The 10,490-nt window shown below is 35.6% G+C and overlaps 1 pseudogene; it reads right to left on the bottom strand.

Annotated features, from left to right (window-relative positions):
* Positions 1–1,049: 1,049 nt before the first annotated feature.
* Positions 1,050–2,561, bottom strand: LOC141481877 (ubiquitin carboxyl-terminal hydrolase 2 pseudogene; annotated as a pseudogene).
* Positions 2,562–10,490: the final 7,929 nt, after the last annotated feature.

Below are 10,490 nucleotides of genomic sequence, written 5' to 3'. Positions count from 1 at the left end.
TAAGTAGGAATTCGTTTGAAGAAGTTGATGACATCTGAAGAGAAAATACTCTAAAGAATGTCCAGAGTTTCCGGTACGGAGACTGAGTACTTCAGAGAAGAGTGAGACAATGTCGAAGCTCACTAGTAGTTTCTCTCGCTGGAGTTGAAGTTTTTCAAGTTTCTCAGCGAAATTTATTGAATTCTTAACAAAGGTGCCAGTACGAATAATGAGTAGGCGGAGCTGTGATGTTAGTAATTCTGCATTTTACTCATGTAGATGTGTCTACATATACATGTAGACATGAGTCTACATTATTGTATCTGGTCAACGTACCCTTCTTCGGATCGTCCAACAAAGAGTACTTGGTAAAGTCGTTGGTTTTACGCAAAACATGTGGGACCAGACTCAGATGGCGGTAAATACCTATTTTCTGTTTTCGAAAGTGTGTGCCATTGATTTTTGTTTGCAACTTATCCATCTTCGATAGTTAATGAATTTGAATGTTTTTTCCTTTTCTCTACAAATGTACAAATTATAATGGAAAGAAACTCTATATTGATGAATATTTTTTAAAAAGATTATGTATTTGGGGCAGAAAATTCCAAAACAGGGATTTCGTCAATTCTATAATTTTCAAAAAACTAGATTGCCTCTGGAATTGATCGTGAACAATAGATCCAATACAGTCGAAGGGGAAAGTTTGATTGGACTATCAATGATCTGAAGATCGATCGCCTCCTGCCGAATCTGAAGTAAATGAAATCTATCCTGAAATCATCTCAAGGAAATATTATCAACGATTACGATGGCTCGGATCAATGTTTTTTTCTCAATTTGAAGATATTTCCAATTCATGGAAATGAAAATATCAACAGATTTTGAGTTAGTATGATGAGAGGGTTGAAAATAGAAAATATCTCAATCTGATCTTCAAAACTTAGTCCAAATATATGAGAGTCAAGGAAAGTTACTCCCTTTATTTGTCATTTCATTAACAGTTTTTCTTTTTATTAACAATTGAAAATTAACAAAATTGAAGAGAAAAGAGAAAAGAGAAAAAAAACATCTCAAAAGTGCTGCTTAGTTCCCCCCTGTTCATAAAAGAGGACATATGCCTCCTCACTCACAAGCGAATTAGGTGAAATTCGGGACACATGTGAATCGTTGTATTCATGCCACGCGCCACTATATGAGTGTATGCAATATGCTTAGTAATGCCCATTGTAAGTAGTCCCACTGTGATTCGAAAGTGCATATAGATTATAACGACAAGGGGCCACATTGTCTGCTGCATAATTTCTCATATCGAATCCTTCTCAAGATAAGTCGATGACAACATTCAATTTGTCTCTTAATCTTTCTGTTGGCGAGAATCTTTTTTAATGAATTACTGAAATACGGGGAAATTAATGGATTGCTATGGACTTTGTGCATATTCTTCTCTCCTTGCACCTCGAACACGTTGGTTTTTCATCTCCATCCAGAGTTTTCTCTCTTGTGAAGGAATCCAAGTGTTGTGACAAACTCAATTGGTCAGTTCTTTGTGGTATGGAGGGAGGCAAATACCAGAAAGGATCGAAGGTTACTGAAGAGTGTCCACAGCGTGTGCACTTCATAGTGGATTTTAATTGACCAACAAAACTGTCTACAATTTTGGAGTTGTTCATGTTTGAATATCTCAGCCAGGACTCTTGCGCTTTTCCGCTGTCACTTAAATTTTCGTCCATCTCCGTTAAGGTCGGTTTAGGTTTCTCAGTAATTCTATTGAGGTCCTCAAGTGAAGCTTTTAAAAGATATCGAAGGAATTCCTGGGCGTCTTGATGGGCAGATCCCATGAATCGAGGGGCAAATTTTTGAATCTGACTTTTCAAGTAAGCAGTGTTCATTACTCTATGAGATAAATCTTCGGACCATAATTCCTTGACAACTTCTGCGAACGCTTTGATTGAAGCACCTTTCATAGTAGAAATACTAGTATTGATATCTTTCATGTATGTATCATTTTTAAAATATTCTAGCAAGCATCTCGTGTTTGATAAACATTGGATTACACTGTTTATGAAACAGGTATTTTTCAACCCATTAAACCCCAGAGTTCTGATTGAAGAATGTATCACTGAACTGATGTTGTAACTGTTGAATCTACGTTTGCCCCTGCTGTCTTCTTCTGAGTAATCACGGATTGGATGATTCACTCTTTCATTGGATCGATGAGATAAGGAATTCGAAGCTGAACTGTTCAAAACTGAATAGGATATGGCAGACGTATTGAATTTGGTACAAGAAGATTATTCTAGTTCTAGAACTTGATCACATTTCTCAGTATCTTCTGATGGGAACTTATGGGAAGTATTACAAGAAATATGGAAGGTTTTATGAGGAAACAATCTCTCGTCGTGACCAGGATATGAATATGATTTGGAAACAACGGGATGAAGAAAAATTTCATCCCGTGAATGTGACGATGCGGCAGGACCTGCATTTTTAGACATTCCATCTAAATGAGATGGAGCCAATGTGTCCGCACATGTGAAATCCCAAACGACAGCTTTGCCACATTTCCAGGGAACAAGGGTCATTTCGTCAGGCCGTTTGCCATCATCACGGCTGGTACCTAGTGGTTCTAGGATAGAAGGTATCCCGGCTGATATCAAGGCCCTTTTTATGATGTCGTCAAGGAAATCAACTATACTGTATATTCCGAATATTTTATCCAGAAAATATTAGTCACCAGTCAAGTAGTCACCAATAATTGAACTAAATTTTTCCGAAATGTCGACATCCTAATTCACTCACTCTACAGATGAATCCATACGTTCCAATTACGATAATCATAAAACCAATTTTTCTCTTCCTCACAATAATTTACAGCATGGCATTCCTAACGAACAAAAGAAGAACGAACACCTACAACCTGCGCTATTATATTCACCCGAAAAATCATAACGACTAGTATAAATCTGCCTCGAGCTATGCATAACGTCTGCATGGCGTTGTGGATGCACAAGAAAAAAGACAGCTGGTTATGAACCCCACACGCACCTATGACCATTACTTCGGGGTATTGTAGATGGTAGACACGTTCACAAGGACGCCGACTCATTAACTTTGCTGTGTTTGTTCATTACGGCGTTGCCAAGTTGGGATGTTGAATATCTCAGAATATTATTCAAAGAGGGGATTCAGTCATTCATATTTATACCATGCATGAAACATCTCATGTATAAAATATTCCACAGTAGGTCCTTTCTTGATAGTCACAACAAAAATCTTAAAATGATCTATGCGGCTTCATTTCGTCGAGTTTACCACACTATGAAATGTTGAAAGTTGGATGAGAACTAAACGTGTCGTTATGGTGCGAAAAAGATGTTTATCACAAAACTGATATTTTTCATCTCGATTGAAAGATGATACGTCAAATGAAAAAATTTTTTTACAGTGGTCTTGTGATTTTGCCTTATCTGCCTTTTGCCATATCTGAAGTGCGACTCGATCAAGAAGAAATACACAGTTCTGGCTGAGGATTGATTGAGGATAGAAACAATTTGAATTGCATAGCAGCCAGATGCTATTTTCTGCATAAATTTGTTTTATGCTCATCAAATTTTCATTTAACAACTATAAATATCCCTAAAATATTTGTGTGAGTTTTGTTAATTATAACGTGATTTTATACAAGTAAGTCGTCAAAATTGAGCTTGAAGCAAACTATATTTATTTTTTTTTTGTTGAAACATAAGGAGTTTGAATTGCACCACTGTTTAACCTTACAGAGATCCAGAGTTATGATGTCTCTGAGATTATCTTCATTTGTCCCACACCAAAGGTCATCTGAAAAAAGTGTAAACTTTACTTTAATGTTAACGGTTACCAGATCATTCAGATCAGTAGCATGAAGAGGATATGAACTAGAAGTGAACCTTGTGGTACACCTGCTGTATTATTCCCAATATGCGATTTATTTCCTTGAAGTTTTACTAATTGCTTCCTGTCTGTTAGGTAACTGTGAAGCCAGTTATATGACAATCCTCTAAAGCCATAGCACTGAAATTTATAGTCTCGATAGATTCGTCATTATCTAAACCAATATACACAGAAAACATTATCGAAAGTTTGTCCGACATTTTCAACCTTATCTCTTCAGTTCGATAATCTAAATATATTGATCTAAATTTACAGTTGATAAATTGGTAAATAGTGGATCTGCTTGCTTGCCATTCCGACAAAATTAAGTTGAAAGGATGCATCTTCAATCAAATTTTCATTTCCGAGTAAAACTACTCAAGTATAGCTGCAAATATTCATATAAATATTTCATTCAATTCATACAGAGGATTGGTATTATAAATAAGCTTCAATAAAATAATCGAGCAAAAAACCTAACAATAACTATATAGTTCTCATAAAAACTGCATCTGTGGTATAAATGTAACTTTGATCCTCTTTGTCGTTCATAACAACTTTAATACTTCATTAAACTATCACCATCACCAAAGAATGCAACTCTATAAATGAATAAACGAATACTAATTATTGAATGAGTACTTATAAAAACTTTGATTCTTGAGTAGACCTCAGAAAACACCAGAAAAAAGTATTCTTCTTTGACGCGCTTATTGCTAACCAAGTGAAATTTATTGAAAATGGGTTTATTACTGACTGATTCTATAGTGACCCTTCATTCATCTTCACCATTCAATTTATCATTATTATATTCTTCATTGTTATTAGTATCATTTTTCGAACCGTCTTCACCATGGGTAGTAAATTCTGCAATGCTATTGATAAAATATTTGTCAAATTGCATTTTGTAGAAGTATGTAGTATACCTATACTATCTATTGATTCCCAGTCATAGTCTACTGCTTTCCCTTTCATTGTATCCATTGGCGTTAGCTTGTGTGCATTGCACAATTTGCTGCTTTTATAAATTGGGCATTTCACATATGGTGAAAGCTCTTGTTTGCTCGAAGAAGGCATCACAAGATAGCATTTTCTTCTTCAATACTTTCTCTGTATACCTATTACTTTTATAATCCATTTGAGTTCACTTTCGTTTTTCAACCTGGCTGACCAAGAGGCACTGTTCCCTCATCTGAACAAATATACTGTCTCTTGATGCTTGTTCTGCAAATGAAAACTCTCTCAGTGTATGTTCTAGATCATATTTCATTCGACAGTGAAAATGCCTTCAGTCCGGATGTTGCCGGAATGGAGAAACGAGGCTGAAAATTTGTCAGGTAAGCTTCCTACAATTTTTTCCATGCAATACTGAGTAATTTGAATAAAAAATTAAGTGTTGTGTGAGAAAAAACGTATTCGCGCTAGAGTAACATGTTGCGGTTCCTGTTTTAAAAATCCACTAGTGACGTGAACTTATTGAAATGATGTCGCCAAAACCACTTTCAAAACTTTCGGTAACAGTTGAAAAAAGACACTGAAGATCAAATATCCCAATAAAAATCTGTGTCAAAAAAAGATACACACGACAAGATATCAGAACTCTTTTCATCTATAGATCTTCATCCACGAAAAGGTATCAGACCCCAATGCTGTCTTTGATAGATCTGTCCGACACTGACGAGGAATAACACTACAAAACCGAACTATATGTGATTATTTCATCGATTTTGTCCGGCTGCTACAATATTGCTCTGGTAAGAAACTTGCCCATCCGTGTGGTTTTCCGGCAGGAATTTGCCAGATTTTATCAAGTAGATGGTGATTGTTTCAAGGGTCCATTCGAAGTGTTTGTTTTGTTGGCGTTTATATATCTTTTCAAATTAGTTTGCAAACAGCTTTGACTTCTCAATAACTTTTTAATTTGTACTAACATTTATCTATATCTATTGAACTATATGGTCAATTCGTGATTTGTCTGCTTGTGAAGTCAAGCACTAATGGGAGATTTGACCTTGGGAATTTCATTTCCATGAAGAATAACTCCGGCATAATGGCTGTCAATAGCGATCATCACTGACGTTCAATAAAATGAGATGGATATCTGAGAAAAACAATTGTTAACGATGTGTAATGTGAGAAGGCTCGAGAAAATTTTGTCAAAGATGTACTTTCATCCCAGAAAAGAAATCAGAGACCAACTTCCATCACACCCGACATGGCAACATCTCGATCATTGGGCAGCTAGAACAAGAGACGGCAACTTCCAGAGAAGCTCCGCGTTAGACAAGGAAGAGAATCGGACGGCCTCGGGGGCCATAGGTCACGGTGCTGGATCCACCCGCACACCTCATGTTCTCACGCCGATCAAGACGGCCGACGGATCAGGTGCTTGGCTCGCAGCGAGAGCATTTGTTTCGCTTTTCAGAAAGACGGGGATGTTGTATATTACACGGTTTTTTAACCTTTTTACCGGATCTGTTACAGACCATTTCAAGCTACATTGTTGTGATCTTTTGAATTTCATGAATAACCTCAATTTGGCTGGAAATAATTTTGGCGGTGGAAATAATGAGGTAGTGATTTTTCACTGGATTAAAGAAGTTTCTGTCATTTTTGGGTGAAAACTGAGAACATGATTTTCAATCTGTTTGATAGCTTCACTTTGCAAGAAGTCTGGCAGATATGGTGATGTATTTTTGATGAAAGGGGATATCAACATAACATAATAAAAGACACAGCAACTAGAATGAAAAAATACCTTGACCACATTCTTGTCAAAACCTCCATGGCAACCAAACATTACAACTTTTAATTGACTTTATCGTTACTGACCATGATCCAATACCTACTACTGCGATTGCTACTCGTCGAGGGATCAACAAGAATTGACATGATTAGACTTCAATGAAGTCCTTTAATGGAAACCAGGAAGGCTCATTTTCAACTCTCAAGATTCAGAAATGACATACAACATTTTTGTAAATCAACTGAGTGCACTCCAAAATATTCAAGATGCATACAAAATTCATCTGAAGGGTAAATTGAATAGCAAAAGGCTTAGCCAAATCCACATAAAAAAAGTTTTATGCAGAGTGATGAAAAGAAACCTAGATAACCAAGAAGCAAAACAAGAATACGCCAAATGAAACATATAACTGAAATTTCCGATACAGAAACCGAATATAGGAAAAATTGGACGGATTCGAAATAACCCACAAAACTGTGGCATGCAATCAAATAAATTAAAATTATTTATACTTTGACAAAACGGACATCATTTATGGTTGCACATAATTTCTTCGCTGTGTCCAGCTTTATCTTTGAATTAATATAGTGTCCGTAAAGCAATGATATCATTACATAGATAAATACAATTTATTTTGTTGGGCCTGAAAAATGAAAAAGCCGAATCTTCCTGAAATTTTATATACAGCCATAATTCCTCATAATAATATTTTGACATATCATGAACAAGTAGGCTATATTGACTGAAAAAAAATTATCTCACATCATCGTCAAGATTATTTTTCAAAAACTGGGAATATTCCCTATATCGAGATAATAATAAATGAACTGGAACAAAACGAACAGAAATGAAAATCATATTTTCTGAAATGCGTCAAATTTTGACACTGCTATGTGAAAAAATTCCGAATACCAAGTGATTTTCTTTTAATCTTTCTCGTATTTGAGTAGAAATGTATGAATTTGGCTCGAATAAATTCGGTTTCTTGTTATTGATGTGGGTCATTTTTGAAATTGTTTTACCAGTTGAATTAGTTTCCCTATCTGAAATTTCTGTGTTCTCTAAATCCATTATGTGATCCTCCATATATATGGATTGTTCCAAAACATAGATATTGTTGTGAATCATGCCCTGAAAAAAAATATGCCGGCCGCCACTGTTAGCCATAAACCAATTGTGACGCAGCCAAGAATGCGCAGTCCGGCCAACTTTTCGCGATTGTTCGATGTTCACGGCGGTTCTAGACGTGGCAAAAATAATGCTATCGGGTACGATGAAATTCGAGTGAATTTCCTACCGCCTTTGATTTCCAAATATAAACGCGATCCACTCGCATATCGAGATAGCTAACTGAAGTTAAGTTTCGCGGGCAGTGAAGTGGGTCGTTTCTGAATATTTTTTTTCAGTTAAATTAGTTTTTCTATTTGACGTTTTTATGTTCTCTAAATTCATTATGTGATTCTCCATATCTATGGATTGTTCCAAAACATATTGTTGTAAATCATGCCATAAATAAAATCACGCCGGCCGCCACTGTTAGCCATAAACCAATTGTGACGCCACCAACAACGCGCCAGTCCGGTCGAAGGTTCGCGGTTGTTCAATATTCGTGGCCGTTTCAGTCGTGTCGAGAATGATGCTACCGACTTCGATGGAATTCTAGTGAATTTCCTACCGCTTTCAATTGCAAAAATAGGCGACCCACTCGCCTATTGAGATAGTTAATTGGAGTCAAGTTTCGCAGGTAGTGCAGAGGGTAATTTGTTAAATTGTTCCTTTAGTTTAATTAGTTTTCCTATCTGAAGTTTCTATGTTATCTGAATCCATTATGTAATCCTCCATATATATGAATTGTTCCAAAATATATTTTTGTTAATTATGCCCTAATGAAAATAAAGCCGGCCGCCATTGGTAGCCATAAACTTATTGTGACGTCACGCCAGCCCGGCCGACGTTTCGCGATTGTTCGATGTTTGCGGCCGTTCTAGACGAGAATAATGCTACCGGCTTCGATGGAATTGTAGCAAATTTTCCACTCCCTTCGATTGCCTGATATAAATATGTTATAAGATCTTTCATTTCACTGACAGATTGTTAAGCTTTGAAATTGAAACCTCGTATAAGATATTGAGATATTTATTCAAACGTCTAGACTTGGAACATGCGTTCTCTTTCAATAACCGCTGATATTGAGTAAAAACTAATTCAGTGATTTCCTAGAAGAAAATGTCATTAATACCTTCGGGTACAATTCTTATTTAATCCTCTAGTTCAACTCCTCTCCTTCATGAGTATTTTCCACAAAAAAACATCACAGCCAAAACTCTAATTTACATTTCTTTCTCGACATGATTTAATAAAATTCTGGCTTTCTGTGAGACCGTAGAAAAGCATATTATTCCTTTGCGACCTCCATTTTTCCGAGTTAATCAGTTTGTTGGGATCAAAGAGAAAATATCTAGATTCTCTCAATGTAAAAAAGCAAATATGGTGGAAAAGCACAATGCTGCTAATTGTTCTGAGTGCGCAGTTGGGTTGAATCACTCTAAAACGCTTTTGACTTCCGAAAAGGAGCAAGCGGAATTCGAGAAGGGCCTTTTTGCATCGATGATTTTCAAATATATTTTACAACCGCCGTTAATTAATTTTGTAATGCAATTTCATCCTTTCAGAAACACCGTGCATATACATATAGTGATTTTATCATAGCATACAGCTTAACTAACTATATTACTTTCTTAACATAAAAGTTTTCAATGAATATACTTACTATCTTTCATCATGACTTCTGAAATGTAATGTAGACTCAGTTACGATATCTGCGTTTTTGTAAATCGCCCTCGGGTGTATTTTGTATGACGATGAAATCACAGATCATATACCCTAGACGGTTCACGGCAATGCCAAACAACAGAGACGGAAAAAAGCGCCATCTGAAGATTTGTATCAGTACCATTGTGACGGACGCGGGATATTCAAATGTTGTATATAGTTGGACTATTCATTTTATTCAAATGTATTTTGAAAATTTCAGCGTATTGTTTAGAGTCTCAAACTACACTTTATATTGAGTGTTGTGTGGACTTTAAACAATACGCTGAAATTTTCGAAAACAATGTAAAAATTATAGTTAGAACAAATTCTTAACCACTGCTTAATGTTGCAGGGCAATAAGGTTTAAAAAAAAAAGCTGAACTATTATAGATTTTTTATTCAGAACATTTCAACATGAAACATTTTGTGTGATTATATGTTCAGGTCGCTTAGAATTCTTTTTCTTTATTCTGTTCGAATGAATTTTATTGGCTTGTAATTTAATTACATTTTTACCTGTATACACTTCCGATTTTCTCTGTATAATTTGATTTACACGCTTGCACCAATTATGTATGATAGTTGTTATGGTGAATTTTATAACAAATTGAATTATATTATTTTTATGTTCCTTCGTTGCAAGATAAGAATTCAAAGCTAACCTTGCCTCTTATTGTATTTTCAATTATACGAATTAAATGTTTGGAGTATGGTTGTTTTTCTAAACAATAGTTTATCACTTGGACAATATCATAAAAAGAAGTGAGAAATGATAACGTTGGGTAACACAATCTTCTAGTGAAAGATCCACCATATTCTCTAAACGAAATAAACAAATTTTGGTGTGAATGATAATTCATTGAGAACATACAATTCTTACAAACTGAACATGAAACAGTTTTCCTGATTTTTTTCAGAATATAACCAGCTACGTAATTTGTGGCCAATTCATGTAACTTATGTGACAAAGATTGTTCAGATTCAGCTAATTTTGTACATTCCGCAATATCAGATTCACTGATGGCTTTTGTGCTGTTATCGT

Source organism: Leptinotarsa decemlineata, unplaced genomic scaffold (genome assembly GCF_025532065.1).
Source record: "Leptinotarsa decemlineata unplaced genomic scaffold, Ldec_3_MD MMD2_tig00000505_RagTag_RagTag, whole genome shotgun sequence".
Lineage (NCBI taxonomy): Eukaryota > Metazoa > Arthropoda > Insecta > Coleoptera > Chrysomelidae > Leptinotarsa > Leptinotarsa decemlineata.
The sequence above is the reverse complement of the archived record's forward strand: the minus strand, read 5'-3'. Positions and strand labels throughout refer to the sequence as shown.